This window comes from Eubalaena glacialis, chromosome 15 (assembly GCF_028564815.1).
Source record: "Eubalaena glacialis isolate mEubGla1 chromosome 15, mEubGla1.1.hap2.+ XY, whole genome shotgun sequence".
NCBI classification, from domain to species: Eukaryota; Metazoa; Chordata; class Mammalia; order Artiodactyla; family Balaenidae; genus Eubalaena; species Eubalaena glacialis.
In genome coordinates, this window is record NC_083730.1 from 94,121,495 (window position 1) to 94,137,066 (window position 15,572).

General features: G+C 40.1%; 1 pseudogene; it reads right to left on the bottom strand.

Moving 5' to 3' along the window:
- Window positions 1-1,443: 1,443 nt before the first annotated feature.
- Window positions 1,444-15,471, bottom strand: LOC133075205 (zinc finger protein 268-like; annotated as a pseudogene).
- Window positions 15,472-15,572: the final 101 nt, after the last annotated feature.

A 15,572-nucleotide genomic window follows, 5' to 3' on the forward strand; every position in this document is an offset into this window, starting at 1 on the left:
ATGTATGCCACATGTTAAACCCTGGTTGCCACCGGGTGACAAAATTATTCTTTTATTACTTTTATTTGGCTTTTAAATTTTTTTCTTTTGCTTATCCATGTTTTCTAATTTGTATAAAAAGATAATCTTCTGTTTTTCTCGTTTTAAGGTTCTTTTCAAGAAGTGAGAGAAAACACATAGACAGCAGGGTTGGGGGAAGCAATCCCCATCGTCCAAATACACTAAGGTGGACATGGGTGAACAGAGAGGAAATTGGAGATTTGCTGCAGGAAACCCTCCTGTTGTGGGAATGCGATCACAGGCCCTTTCTACAGGACCGGGTGGTGCTCAGTGAGAATATTCCTGGTTGCGCTCCACCCATGAAGCATCAGTGAAGTTAAAACCTCAATGGAAACCAAAATGTCCAGGTACCTACGTTATTAAATTTAAATGTAATTCAACAAATTTTATGATTCTAATTCATTGTTATAAAATCAGTTACTTTTTTTGGCTGCCAGGTGAGAAGTTATTGTTTACAAACATTGTCTTATTTGAGCCTCCCAAGCCCCCTCTGAGCGAGTTATGTTCCCTTGTTACTAAAAAGGAAATAGGTCCCAGTGCGTTTAAAACACTTCCGACCAGTAAGTGGCCTCCTTTAACTGTCAGACTCAAAAGCATACATTCTTAACTTAAGCACATAATAATTTCAAGTATTCTAAATCAGGGCAAACTCTTCATAAGGTTCATTTTTAATAGAGATCTGATCTTCCAACAAAAGGTAGGCCAAAAGGTAATTATCCAACACCCACTGTAAATAGAGGCTGCCTCTCTCTTCCATGCTCACTAGTCTGAAATGCAATCATTACCACATAACGCAACCTAAGGCATACTTACCTGCTATTTCCTTATTTTCTATTCTCTTCTGGACCCAGGCTACCTGGGGCGGACTCCCAGTTCAATTGCTTAATAGCTGTGTGACTTTGGACAAGGTACTGATCCTGTACCTTCTCTCCTCTTGGTAAAGTTTATGATTTGTAATAATAACAGGCCCTCTTTCCTCTTCGGTTTGAGATCATTAAATGAGTCAGTACTCTACACGCACTATCTTCTTTACCATTTTGTTTCTTACCGGCGTTGTTCACTTTTAACACATTCAAAATCTGGTAAGGGAACTTCCGCCTTAGGACTTCTCCTTTTCAGAAATGTCCTGGCCATTCATGTACTTTCCCCCATAATGAGTAGCTGAACACATTTTAAAAATCCCTGATCCACGCAAGGCTGCAAGCCCATCTAGATACAGCCTCCTAAGAACCTCTACTTCACCCTGAACCCCTCTTCCCTCCAGGGGAATTACCTTCGTTCCCAGAGGTCCCCCTGAGGGAGTTCCTCGCCCACCTGCACTGCCCCATGAAGCCTTCTCGAAGCCCCAGGGTAAGTACCCCCTGGCAGATTTGTCAGATTTGTCTAATCTGTCTGTATATTGGGGTGCTTGTAGCCATTGGAGACCAGTCCTTTGGGCCGTTCGTTGGGTTCACAGAACTACGGGGAGCAGGCCGTCTGGGGAACACCCTTGGGAAACCAATGCCTGACAGAAAAAGAGAGGGGATGTTTGACGTCCTGGGTAGAATGCTGAGAAGGACAGAGGGAATGTAAACAAGAGCTTGAAAGAGTGACTCAGCTGTCCTTCCTTTCTCGGAAGATGGCAGGTGCAGGTGGGGTAGGGAACAGGAAAACCCTCCCAACATACTGACCCAGAGGCACTAGGAATGCTTTTTTTTTTTTCTTTTTTTTGCTAGAGAAAATATTTAAAAAAAAATTTTTTTTTTAGATTAATAGCTACTCTATTTATTTATTTATTTTTAGCTGTGTTGGGTCTTCGTTTCGTGCGAGGGCTTTCTCTAGTTGCGGCAAGCGGGGGCCACTCTTCATCGTGGTGCGGGGGCCAGTCTTCATCGCGGTGCGCGGGCCTCTCACTATCGCGGCCCCTCCCGTTGCGGGGCACAGGCTCCAGACGCGCAGGCTCAGCAGTTGTGGCTCACGGGCCCAGTTGCTCTGCGGCATGTGGGATCTTCCCAGACCAGGGCTCGAACCCATGTCCCCTGCATTAGCAGGCAGATTCTCAACCACTGTGCCACCAGGGAAGCCCTAAAAAATTTTTAAAGATGAGATGAGTATTACCGATTTTTCCTTCTGCTTCAGGGTCAAAGGTGGCTGGGCAGTGGTGCTGTGCCCAAACAAGGCCCACTTCACCTGCTACAAACCTTCTTTCCCTCTGGTGGTAGGTCAGGTGCAGGGTGGGGACAGGGACTCAGAGCCCAAGGTCTATTTACTGAGCATACGGGACTCTGTGAGGTGGGTATTTTGCCATCATTCCCATATGACAAGATGCCCATCAGAGAGGTTAAGTCACTGGTCTACTCACAGAACTAGTAGGGGGTGGGTTTGAGGTTAGCCCACTCCCATCTGGCCCCCAAGTGTTGGTTTTCACGTCACCCAGCAGCACACTGACTCAGAGGGTGGGGGAGAAGGAGGGAAGTCTCCCTGCACACTACATTCTCGTTCGTTACTCAGTAACCATGCTTGTTACACTCCGGGCCCAGGCTGGACACTGACATCACAGATGAGTGAGTGTCCCTGCGTTTGAGGAATCCATCCTCTCAGGACCTGTTGATTGCCTACTCTATGCAGAGCAGGAAAAAAAATCAATCTATTTATCTATTTTTGTCATTGAAAAAAACCTAAATAGATATTTAACCAAAAGCATTTTAAATTAACATAATATTACATGTGAAAACTTGCACAGACATACAAGTCCAAGAAAATGAAAGCACATTGTGGAAGTTCTTGATGATTTTGATTTTCTATCCTTGTAAGTTACATAAAGTGCACAGATCTTTAGGGTTTACCTCTGATTTTTCCATACGTGCAGATACTGTGTCCTCACCATTTCCAGCATGCTTCAAGGCTGTCTCATGCTGGTGTCCAGTCACTATCCCCCCACGGTGACCACCCTGGACTTAAGTCACCAAATGTTAGCTTTGCCTGTTTTTGCACTTTATCTGCCTTCTCAAATGCTACAATATTTCCCCAATGTAACCTTCTAGAAGGTCTATTTTTTCCCCCTTTACATTTAGGTGTACAATTAATCTGGAAATAATTTTAACTTATGGTATGAGGTATGGGTGTGTCAACTCCCCCTCCCCTCAATAGGACATCCAATTTACCTGATTTATTGAAGAGTCTTCACTATTGCACTACAGTGGCACTTTTTGTCTTAAATCAGATGATGGTACATGTGTGGGTCTGCTTCTGGGCTCTCTGATCTGTTGTTCCATTGGTCTGTTTGTCCAACTTTACACAAAACCATACTATTTTAATCATGGGATAAGTTGATATTCAGTGTGTATCCTTCAATTTTCCTCCTCTTTGTCTTTGGTATGCTTCACCCTTTGCATTTTTACATGAATTTCAGAATCAGCTGGTTAATTTTGACAAAAATGCATCTACTAGGACTCTGAGATGGCACTGAATTTATACATCAACTTGGGAAACGTTTGAGAACAATATTGAGTCTCCCAATTCTCAAATATAAAATAGATCTCATTTATTTAATTTCAAGCAGTATTTTGTGGTTTTCTGTATAGAGGCTTTTCTTTAGCCTTATTTCTGATATTTTTGATGCTATTGTCAATGGTACTTTTAGTTCCATTATCTAATTGTTTTGTAATATATGGAAATACCATTGACTTTTGTATATTGACATTCTATCAATATCTAGCAACTCTGCTAAATTCACATAATTCTAACAGGTTCTGTAGATTCTTTTGGGTTTTCTAGGTACATAAACATATTGTGTAGGAATGACAAGTTTTCTTTCATTCTTTCTAATCTTCACACTTTTCAAAAAACTTATTGCACTGGTTAGAACCACCAATATTCAGTGTTGAATTAAAGAGGTAATAATTGGGACTTCCCTGGTGGTCCAGTGGTTAAGACTCCACACTCCCAATGCAGGGGGCCCAGGTTTGATCCCTGGTCAGGGAACTAGATCCTGCATGCTGCAACTAAGACCTAGTGCAGCCAAATAAATAAATATTTTTTTAAAAAGTAACACTATTAATTAAAAATTGTATTTTGCTATCTTGCTAAATTGATTTGTTACAGTGGCTTAAAAATTCTTTTTATTGGAGCACAGTTGATTTACAGTGTTGTGTTAGTTTCTCCCATACAGCAAAGTGAATCAGTTATACATATATCCACTCTTTTTTAGAGTCTTTTGCCATATAGGTCATTACACAGTATTGAGTAGAGTTCCCTGTGCTATACAGTAGGTCCTTATTAGTTACCTATTTTATATATAGTATGGTATATATGTCAATCCCAATCTCCCAACTTTTCCTCCACCCGCCCTCCCCAAGGTGCCTTTTTTTTGGGTAAAGTTTTAAAAGGAGTTTCAGTGAAGGCAGTCGTGCTGTCTCTGAATAAAGTTGTCATTCTTCCTTTCCAATCTGTATCCTTTTTTTTTTTTTTTGGCCACGCCACGTGGCTTGCGGGATCTTAGTTCCCCGACCAGGGACTGAACCCTCGCCCTCAGCAGTGACAGCACAGAGTCCTAACCACTGGACTGCCACGGAATTCCCACCAATCTGTATCTTTTTAATTTCTTTTTCTTGCCTTATGCAGTCAGCTAAATCTTCCAGTACAATGTTGAAAGAGAGTAGTGAGAGTGGATATATTTCACTTGTTCTCAATCTTAGGGGAATCTATTCACTCTTTGACCGTTACGACATTAACTGTAAACATTTTTCAGATGTGCTTTATTAGTTTGAGGAAGCTACTTCCTATTCCTAGTTTGCTGAGGTTTTTTATCATGAATGTTATGGAATTTGAACAAATGCTTTTACTATGCCTGTTGATGTGACCGTATGATTTTTATTTTTTAGTTGGTCAGGTATGAATTAGTGATTGGATTTTGAATATCGAATCAGCCTCAGCTTTGTCTTCCCAAGATAAACTCCAATTTGCCTTCATGTATTGCCCTTTTATATATTGCTGGATTAAATTAACTAGTTTTGAGGACTTTTACATCTATGTTCATGAGGAACATTTGTAGTTTTTTAAACAATTTGTAATCCTTTTTGTTTTTTTTTAAAATCAGGGTAATACTGACTTCATGAGTTAAGAATTTGTCATCTATTTTCTGGAAGAGTTTGTATAGAATTGGTATTACTTCTTTCTTAAATATTTGCTAGAAATCATCAGTGAAATTATCTGAGCCTGGGTTTTTCTTTGTTGGGAGATTTTTAACTGAATTTAATTTCTTTAAGAAATGTAATAGGTTACCCTTTCTTGAGTAAGCTTTGGTAGTTTGTGTCTTTCAAGAATTTAGTCCATCAAAGTTGTCAAATCTGTGTTTTGTGTTGCTTATCCCTTCCACTGTTTTTGTTTCACTGGTTTCTGGTCTTATCCTTACTATTTCATTCCTATTTACATTGGGCTTTACTCTTCTTTTCCTAGTTCCTTAAGGTAGGACTTTAGATTATTGATGTGAGACCCTTATTCTTTTCTAACGTAAGCATTTCGTGCTATTAATTTCTCTCTACACACTGCTTTTTCTGCACCTCAAAATTTTTGATATATGTTGTATTTTAATTTGTACACATCGTATATAATAATAATTCAAAATATTTTCCATATTATGAGTGAAATTTCTTGGACCCATGAATTATTTAGAATTGTGTTGCTTAATTTCCAAGTGTTGGAGACTTTTCTTTTCTTGCTGCAATTGGTTTCTTGTTAAACTGCACTATAGATGGGAGAAATTTTGCATGGTTTCAATTATTTAAAAAATTTTAGGATTAATGACTTAGGACATGATCTGTAATTGTGAATGCTTCACATGTAATTGAAAAGAATGTGTATTCTGCTGTTGGATGTTTTAGACATGTCTACCAGGTCCAGCTTATTGATGGCATTATTCAGGGCTTCTATAGCCTTGCTGATTTTTAGTCTCCAAGTTATGTTACTGAGATATAACTGTTGAAGTGTCCAACTAAAATGGTAGAGTATATTTCTCATTTCAGCTCTGTTTTTGCATGATTTTGAAGCTTTCTTGTTAAGTACATGCACATTTAGAATTGTCTTTTTGGTAAAATGATGGTTTTCATTATATAAGGTACCTATACATTCCTGATAATTTTCTTTGCTCTGAATATATATTTTCTTCCATAAAAGGGCACATATTTTCTAATGTCAGCTCTCAGGCTGGGAGATAGGGTGGGGCTGAGTCAATCTTATATGTATTTCAGCTGTCTGAGCTTTGTTGAAGCTTTTGGTTGATTTAGTGCAAAACTGCCTTCAGATATTTTGAGGGCAAATCATAATGTTTCCCTCAGCAGGGCCTGGAATCTGAGTGTGGAGACGCTGTAGAGATTTGCTCGTGCTCACAGCCAAGCTGCCAGCTCTCAGAGCTGTGCAAAACATCTCCTTGCCTTACGGCCTGTAGTTTATTTTGGTTTTTCTAAATAGACTATCACATCTCCAAACAAAAGGATTTTTGTTTCAGCCCCAATCCCCAATTCCTTACAACTTTTTCTTCTCACACATTGGCTAGAATTGCCATTACATTGCTATAATTAAAATGATGAGAATTCTTTAATTTGATAATTTGATTAAAAAGTGGCAATAACTAAAGCTATTCTGGGTAATCTATGTAGAAGGAACTAATTAATAATGGCAGCAGACTACACAAAGCATATTTTACAGTACAGAGAAAGATAACACCTAAACATCCTAGGTCTTATGATGTAATCCTTATTGTTTTCCTGGTTATTACATTTACTTACACACTTTTAAAAATCTTTATGTTCTATTATGAACATGCATATCATTGACATTTAAACATTTTCTCCATCTTTTCCTAAAAGTTTGGAACATCTTTACAACTTCAAAGTAATTTGTAAAGGAAATTATTTTTTCCAAGTGAACCAAAATAATAGTGAAGTAAACTTTTCTGCTGAGGCTTTATCCCATTTGAAACATTCATAAAATCTTCTTTTCTTGTATTTTTTTTTGCTGGCTTGGTTTCTCCAAGGTATGAGCTTCCAATACCTGCAATTCATTCATTATATATTTTCTCTCATTAAAATCCTAATTCTTAATAAATTATGAATTTCAAAGGATTGTATTCTATATTCATTTGCATTATGGGATTCCTCTTTGTGGATGTTAGCATATTAAAAAATGACTTCCTGACATTCATTTCATTCATATTGTTCCTCACCTGCACAAACTTAAAGAAATGGTATGACTTCTTGCTGAGAACTTTCATAGGGTTCACTGAATTGATAGGGTTCCTGTGTACATTTACTGATATTTTTTTGTGTATATAAAAAACAGCATTCTTTGGATGCCCCTCCACATGCCATACATACACGGTGTACCATGAGATTATTCCATGTATAGAGTTTCTCTCTTGTACGAATTTTCTGGGAATTCCTGTGAATTGACTTTTTAAAAAAAAAAATTTTATTTATTTATTTTTGGCTGCATTGGGTCTTCATTGCTATGTGCGGGCTTTCTCTAGTTGCGTCAAGTGGGGGCTGCTCTTCATTGCGGTGCACTGGCTTCTCATTGCGGTGGCTTCTCATGTTGCAGAACATGGGCTCTAGGCGCGCGGACTTCAGTAGTTGTGACGCGTGGGCTCAATAGTTGTGGCTCGCGGACTCTAGAGCACAGGCTCAGTAGTTGTGGAGCATGGGCTTAGTTGCTCCACGGCATGTGGGATCTTCCTGGACCAGGTCTCGAACCCGTGTCCCCTGCATTGGCAAGCAGATTCTTAACCACTGTGCCACCAGGAAAGCCCTGAATTGACTTTTGAGAGAAAGTTTCTTGCATTTACTTCACCAATATGTTTCTCATCTGTATGAGTTCTCTGATACATAATGAGCTGTGACTTCCAACAAAAGGCTTTCCCACATTTGCTGCACTTACAGGGTTTTTCTCCTGTATGAGTCCTCTGATGTGCACTGAGAATTGATTTCTGAGAGGTTTTTCCACATTCACTGCACCCATAGGGTTTCTCCCCTAATAAGTCCTCTGATGTACAATGAGCTGAGATTTCCTAATGAAGGCTTTTTCATACGCGTTGCATTGAGAGGGCTTCTCTCTTTTGTGCATTCTGATGTATAATGAGCCGTAATTTTTCACTGAAGGATTTCTGACATTGACTGCATTTATAAGGTTTTCCCCCTGCATGAGTTCACTCATGTACAATGAGAAGTGACTTCCAAATGAAGGCTTTCCCGCATTTGTGACATTCGTATGGTTTGTCTCCTGAATGAGTTCTCATGTGTATAATGAGGTATGACTTGCTACTGAAGGCTTTCCCACACTCACTGCACCCATAAGGTTTTTCCCCAGCATGAATTCGCTGATGTGAGATGAGCTGACCTTCTCTATTAAAGGCTTTCTCACATTCACTGCATTCATAGGGATTCTCTCCTGTGTGGGTTCTCTGATGTACAATAAGGTTTGACTTTGTATTAAATGCTTTCTGACATTCACTGCATTCAGAAGGTTTCTCTCTTGTATGAGTTCTCTGATGTATCAGGAGCTGTGACTTCAAACCAAAAGTTTTCCCACAGTCATGCATTCATAGGGCTTCTCCCCTGCATGAGTTCTCTGGTGTGAAATGAGATGATATTTCCGACTGAAACCCTTCCCACATTAACTACAACCACAGAGTTTCTCTCCTGTGTGGGTTCTCTGATGTACAATAAGGTTTGACTTTGTATTAAACGCTTTCCAACATTCACTGCATTCAAAGTGTTTCTCTCCTGTATGATTTTTCTGATGTATCACGAGCTGTGACTTCAAGCCAAAAGTTTTCCCACAGTCACTATATTCATAGGGCTTCTCCCCTACATGAGTTCTCTGCTGTGAAACGAGCTGGTATTTCCGACTGAAGGCTTTCTCACATTCACTGCATTCATAAGGATTCTCCCCTGTGTGAACCCTCTGATGTATAACAAGTTGTGAATTAAAACTGAAGGCTCTCCGACATTCACTGCATTCATGGAGTTTCTTTCTTGTGTGAGTCCTCTGATGTATAATGAGGTAGGACTTTATCCTAAAAGCTTTCACACATTGATTGCATCCATAGGGTTTCACTCCTGTGTGACTTATCTGATGTACAATGAGCTGTGACTTCAAATTGAACGCTTTTCCACACTGATTACGGCCATAGGGTTTTACCCCAGTGTGTGCTCCCTGATGTACAATGAGCTGTGACTTGAAAGTAAAGGCTTTCCCAAATTCACTACAACCATAAGGTTTCTCTCCCATGTGGGTTCGCTGATGTACCATGAGGTTTGAGTTTGTATTAAAGGCTTTTTGACAATCACTGCATTCATAGGTTTCTCTCCTGTATGAATTCTTTAATGTATATTGAGTTGTGATTTCAAACCAAAAGCTTTCCCACGTTCATGACACCAATAGGGTTTCTGTCCTGAATGAGTTCTCTGGTGTGAAACAAGCTGGTCTTTCCTACTGAAGACTTTCCCACATTCACAGCATTCATAGGGAGTCTCCCGTGTGTGAATTCTCTGATGTATAGCAAGTTGTGAATTGAAACTGAAAGTTTTCTGGCAAACACTGCATTCATGTAGTTTCTTTCCTGGGTGAGCTCTTTGATGAACAATGAGGTAGGACTTGCTGCTGAAGTCTTTCCCACATCCATTACATTTGTAGGGTTTTTCTTGTGAATGAGTTTGCTGATGCACCACAGGGTATGACTTGCTGCTGAAGGCCTTCCCACAATAACTGCATTCAAAGGGTTTTCCTCCCATACGTATTTGTTGGCATATGAGCTGTGACTTTCTGTTGGCAGTTTTTCCAGATTCATTATTTTCACAGTATTTTATTCCAGTAAGAGCTTGCTCATGTTTAGAATGGAAGGATGATTCCCTATGTGCATGAAACCCATTAGGATTCTTTCCAGCATAATTATTACTGAAATCTATATTATATTTCAAACTCTTTCCATTTGTGACATATTTATGAAGTTTTTGTCTTTTTATAAAAATTTTAAAATTTTTGGTTGTGTTTGATCTTCGCTGCTGTGTGTGGACTTTCTCTAGTTGTGGTGCACGGGCTTCTCATTGTTGTGGCTTCTCTTGTTGTGGAGCACGGGCTCTAGGCACGCAGGCTTCAGTAGTTGTGGCACGTGCACTCAGTAGTTGTGGCTTGCAGGCTCTAGAGTGCAGGCTCAGTAGTTGTGGCGCACGGGCTTAGTTGTTCCGCGGCATGTGGGATCTTCCCGGACCAGGGCTCGAACCCGTGTCCCCTGCATTGGCAGGCAGACTCTTAACCACTGCACCACCAGGGAAGCCCTGAAGTTTTTGTCTTGAAGAAACATAATCTGTACGAAGAAGACATAGTTTTCCAAATGCAGTACACTGATAGCCTTTTGACATACTTCTCAGCTTGCCTTGATTTTCCTGATGCCATTCCATACCACCATCAATTTCCCAGCCTTCATCTAGAAATGAAAATACTCACGCTATAAATAGTAACATGATCCTAGTACAGCATAAAATTGCCTTATAAATGTCATTTCATGAGGTTTTTCTTAGTTTCTGAAGTCAATTCTGAATGTAAGTAAAATCTCAAGTGTAAACATACCCAGACTCCTGGGCTCTGGGTAAAACAAAGCAAAACAAAACATGAAAACAGGCAAAGGGAACTGACAATAAATAAAGGTAGTCTTGAGTTTCAAAATTTTGCATAATGTCTTCTTTAGAAAGCACAAGGAAAAATGAGCAAAATATAAAGAAGTGGGAAGGGATCTCTGAGCATAGGCTTCATTCGACAAATAATTGTTAAATACTTATTATGTGCCAAACACTGTGCTAAGCTCAGGAGAAAGAGCAGAACCATTGCAGATTGGTTTACAGTCCTCCTGGGAATAAAGTTCCGCTGAATACTCAAAGAGATGAAAATAAATTCACAAGAAACATCATCGAGATGTTTCAGAACACTGACAAGCAGCAGCTAATAAAGCTTCCAGAGAAACCAAAAAAGTTTCACATAATGGATCAAAATTTAGAATGGATCTGACTTCTCATTAGCATCACTAGAAGAGAAAAACAGAGGATTCAGGAGTAAAGTAGAGGCACAGGTCGCAAAATCTATATCAAATGCACCGTTTCAAAGGAAGCTACTGTGAGAGGTGTTCCAACAAAACAAACCAAGAAAAAAGGTGACACAATGAAAATAGAAAAGAAAATCTAAAAGGAGATTCCAGGTTAAAAACTGTACAACCAGGTCTTGAGAAATATCAGGTTACACTGGAGCAAGTCAAACGACATGGGAGTGATGTCACCAGGAAGATGAAATTGACAGAATCACTAATTTAGCTGAATGTACCAAAAGAATATTTAGACATGTGAAGACGAGTCTGGGGTTAAATTAATTATAAATACATTAATGATAACAGAGAAAACTTTGTAGGAAAATAAAACAACTGAAGAGAAAAAATGATTTATGAACAAAACTAACCATTGTACACTTGCACGATTTGCCCATGAAAAGAAATTACATGGTCCTAAAGATATAAAAACTGAAGACTGATTTAAGTATGAAATAGCTTGATTAGGATGATGGAGGTATGGGAAGAGAGTGTGTGTATCGTGGGGAAGAGGAAATCTTTACCCTTCATACTGAATAATTAGAGGAGAAGATCAAGGTGTAAGAGAATAAGTTGTTTATTTAGAAAACATGGAGGTAAATACCATAAGAAAGAGCTAAAAGAGATGAAATTGTTTTTCTCGGGGGGGGGGGGAAATGAAAAACAGAAGGGGCAGGGTGCACAGAATGCTGTTTAAACATAAAAAAAACTCCAAAATCCAAAAATACAAAGTAGATAGGGAACTAGACACAGGACTAAGTCCTCAGTCATAATCACAAATATTTGGAGGTTGAATAGAAGAGAGAATGGGTAGAGTTGACCTAGGTGTCCCAAAGTAATATGCTGACCAAGGCAATGGACAGAAAAAAGTATTAAGAGAACACAGAAGCAGGTCAGGTTTGAAGATTGCAACATCACAGCATCTTAATACCTCATTTCAGGTTTCCCTACATCCTAAATCTGAACCCTCTTATTCATTTTGTACACAACCTCCAAATTATATTTTCCCAAACATCAATTCCCAACTGGGACAGTACCCACCATATGCAGTGAGAAATGAACATGAGCATGTCTGACTATTACAATGGCTTTGGAGGGAGTATTACTGGCTATTACTGGGTTGGCCAAAAAGTTCCTTCGGTCTTAAAGTAAACATAGAAGATACGTTTTTCACTTTCACCAAGAACTTTACTGAACAACATATTCACCATTTTGTTCCACTACCTTCTGCCATTTTTCAGGCAACTTCATAATTCCATCTTCCCAAAACTTTTTATCTTTTTGAGCAAAGAACTGTTCCAGGTGCCTTTTACAGTCTTCCAGGGAATTGAATTTTTTTCCATTAAGAGTATCTTGTAAAGACCGAAATAAATGGAAATCCAAAGGTGCAATGTCTGGTGAATATGGCAGATGAATCAGAACTTCCCAGCCAAGATGTAACAGTTTTTGCCTGGTCATCAAAAAAACATGCGGTCTTGCATTATCCTGATGGAAGATTATGTGTTTTCCATTGACTAATTCTGGATGCTTTTTGTCGAGTGCTGCTTTCAGTTGGTCTAATTGGGAGGAGTACTTGTTGGAAGTAATCATTTGGTTTCCCAGAAGAAGCTCATAATAGGGGACTCCCTTCCAATCCCACCATATACACAACATTACCTTCTTTGGATGAAGACCAGCCTTTGGTGTAGTTGGTAGTGGTTCATTTCGCTTGCTCCACGATCTCTTCCATTCCACATTATTGTACAGTATCCACTTTTCATTCGCCCGTCACAATTCGTTTTAAAAACGGAACGTTTTCATTACGTTTAAGTAGAGAATCGCATTTGGAAATATGGTCAAGAAGGTTTTTTTCCCTTAACTTATATGGAACCCAAACATCAAAGCAATTAACATAATCAAGCTGGTGCAAATGATTTTCAATCTTTGATTTGGATATTTTGAGTATGTCGGCTATCTCCCTTGTGATATAACGTTAATTTTCTCAATTAAAGTCTCAATTTGATTGCTATCAACTTCAACTGGTCTACCTGACCGTGGAGCATCGTCCAGAGAGAAATTTTCAGCATGAAACTTCGCAAACCACGTTTGACATGTTAGATCAGTCACAGCCCCTTCTCCATATACTGCACAAATCCTTTTCTGCATTTCAGTTGCGTTTTTACCTTTCTTGAAATAATACAGTATAATAGGCCAAAAATGTTGCTTTCTTCCATCTTCAATATTAAAATGGCTACACAAAAATTCACGAATTTTGATAAGTTGTTTTTTAATGCACGCTGATACGACAGCTGTCACAATACAATCTAACAAAACTGTTTGGAATGAAGTTAGGGTTAGGGTTAGGGTGTCCAGCCTTACGTCCCATTCAGCTGTGAGTGTAGATGTGGCCAGTCCAGTTGCATCACAGCCCCTGATCGAATTTTGTAAGAATTCCTCTCTCTCTCACTGTTGTCTTTTTTTTTTTTGTAATTTATTTTTATAATGGGGTGTAGCTGATTTTCAATGCTGTGTTTCTTGGTGCTGTACATCCACTTGAGTCACTTACAGAGAGACATCAATAAATTCTTTGCCAGTTTCTAGTAGTCAGATATATGTTTTTTCTGTGAATAGAGTGTGCTGAGTCCAGTTCCTTGAGCAATGAGTATGTCTTGGCGATTACATTATTGGTGTATGGAACGGTATCTGTGCCAATTTCAACCTCCTGGTTTATGCATCACCGCACCACACTTTTCCCCTTAAGCAGCCATAAGTGTGTTTTGTAAATGTGTGATGGTGTTCTGTTTGTAATTCTGTTCATGTTTGGCGATTTTTAGATTCCCTTTATAAGTGATATCTTATGATAAGTTTCTTTTGCTGTCTAACTTATTTCACTCTCAATGACCGTACATAAGTCCCCCTGAGTTGCTGCAACTGGCCTCATTTCATTGATTTCAGGGCTGAGTAATATTCCGTTGTGCTTAAGTACCAAATTTTCTTTCACCATTTTTTCCTTCCAAGGACTTTTAAGTTGTACCCAAGTCGAGGCTGTTGTAAACATAGCAGCAGTAAACGGGGTGCCTGCGTCCTGTGGATTGTTGGTTTTTCCAAGATATAGGGCCATGAGTGGAAGCGCCGTATGCTTTGTAGCTCTGTTTTTTAGATGTTTTAGGAAACACAGTACACTTCTCCAGAGTGGCCGTTGGCAATTTACATTCCCCCCTTCAGCGTAACAAGGCTCCCTTTTCTCCTCTCCCCTCCCTGTCCTGCATATCTGGTTTTTACCCTTTGTGAGGATGGTCCTTTTTTCTGATTCGAAGTGATACCTCTTTGTAGTGTTGATTTGCATTGCCCGCTTCTTTGGTTGGCCAAAAAGGGCGTATGCGTTTTTCCTGAATATATTCTGGAAGTTAAATTTGAGAGACACCTTTTTTTTTAATTGATTAATTAATTAATTTATTTTTGGCTGTGTTGGGTCTTCGTTTCTGTGCGAAGGCTTTCTCTAGTTGTGGCAAGTGGGGGCCACTCTTCATTGCGGTGCGCGGGCCTCTCACTATCACGGCCTCTCTTGTTGCGGAGCACAGGCTCCAGACGCGCAGGCTCAGTAGTTGTGGCTCACGGGCCTAGTTGCTCCGCGGCATGTGGGATCTTCCCAGACCAGGGCTCGAACCCGTGTCCCCTGCATTAGCAGGCAGATTCTCAACCACTTCGCCACCAGGGAAGCCCCTTGAATAGTTTTGTATTTAAAATTTGTCTGTGGGGACTTCCCTGGTGATGCAGTGGTTAAGAGTCCGCCTGCCAAGGCAGGGGACACGGGCTCGAGCCCTGGTCCGGGAAGATCCCACATGCCGCAGAGCAACTAAGCCTGCGCGGCACAACTACTGAAGCCTGCGCGCCTAGAGCCCGTGCTCTCCAACAAGAGAAGCCACCGCAATGAGAAGCCCGTGCACCACAACGAAGAGTAGCCCCGCTCGACGCAACTAGAGAAAGCCCACATGCAGCAACGAAGACCCAACGCAGCCAAAAATAAATTATAAAATAAAATAAGATTTGCCTCTGAATAACTTTGAGTGAATTTGGTATAAGTTGTAAAGTTTGCATCTACATTCACTTCATTCCAAATGGTTTCCAATTAATTGTTCTTTAACTAATTTTAGAAAACTTTTGGGATAGAGACTCCATTTTAGTTTGAATTTCCAGTTTAATGGATTCAGCAGTCCTGTCAGTAGGGCGCGCTGTCTCCAGTGACCTGTGAGGGAGGCGCGGCCTGCACTTCCTGCACTGACCACAGGGTGGCGCCGAGTCCGCCTCTCTGACCCACAGCGCATGCTCGTTCCCTGCGAACTCGATTCGGAGCGCAGCTGAGAGGAGTTGAGCCTCCTCAGGCGCGGGGGCGGGGGCTTCGGGTAGGACGGCCGGCTCGGCGTCT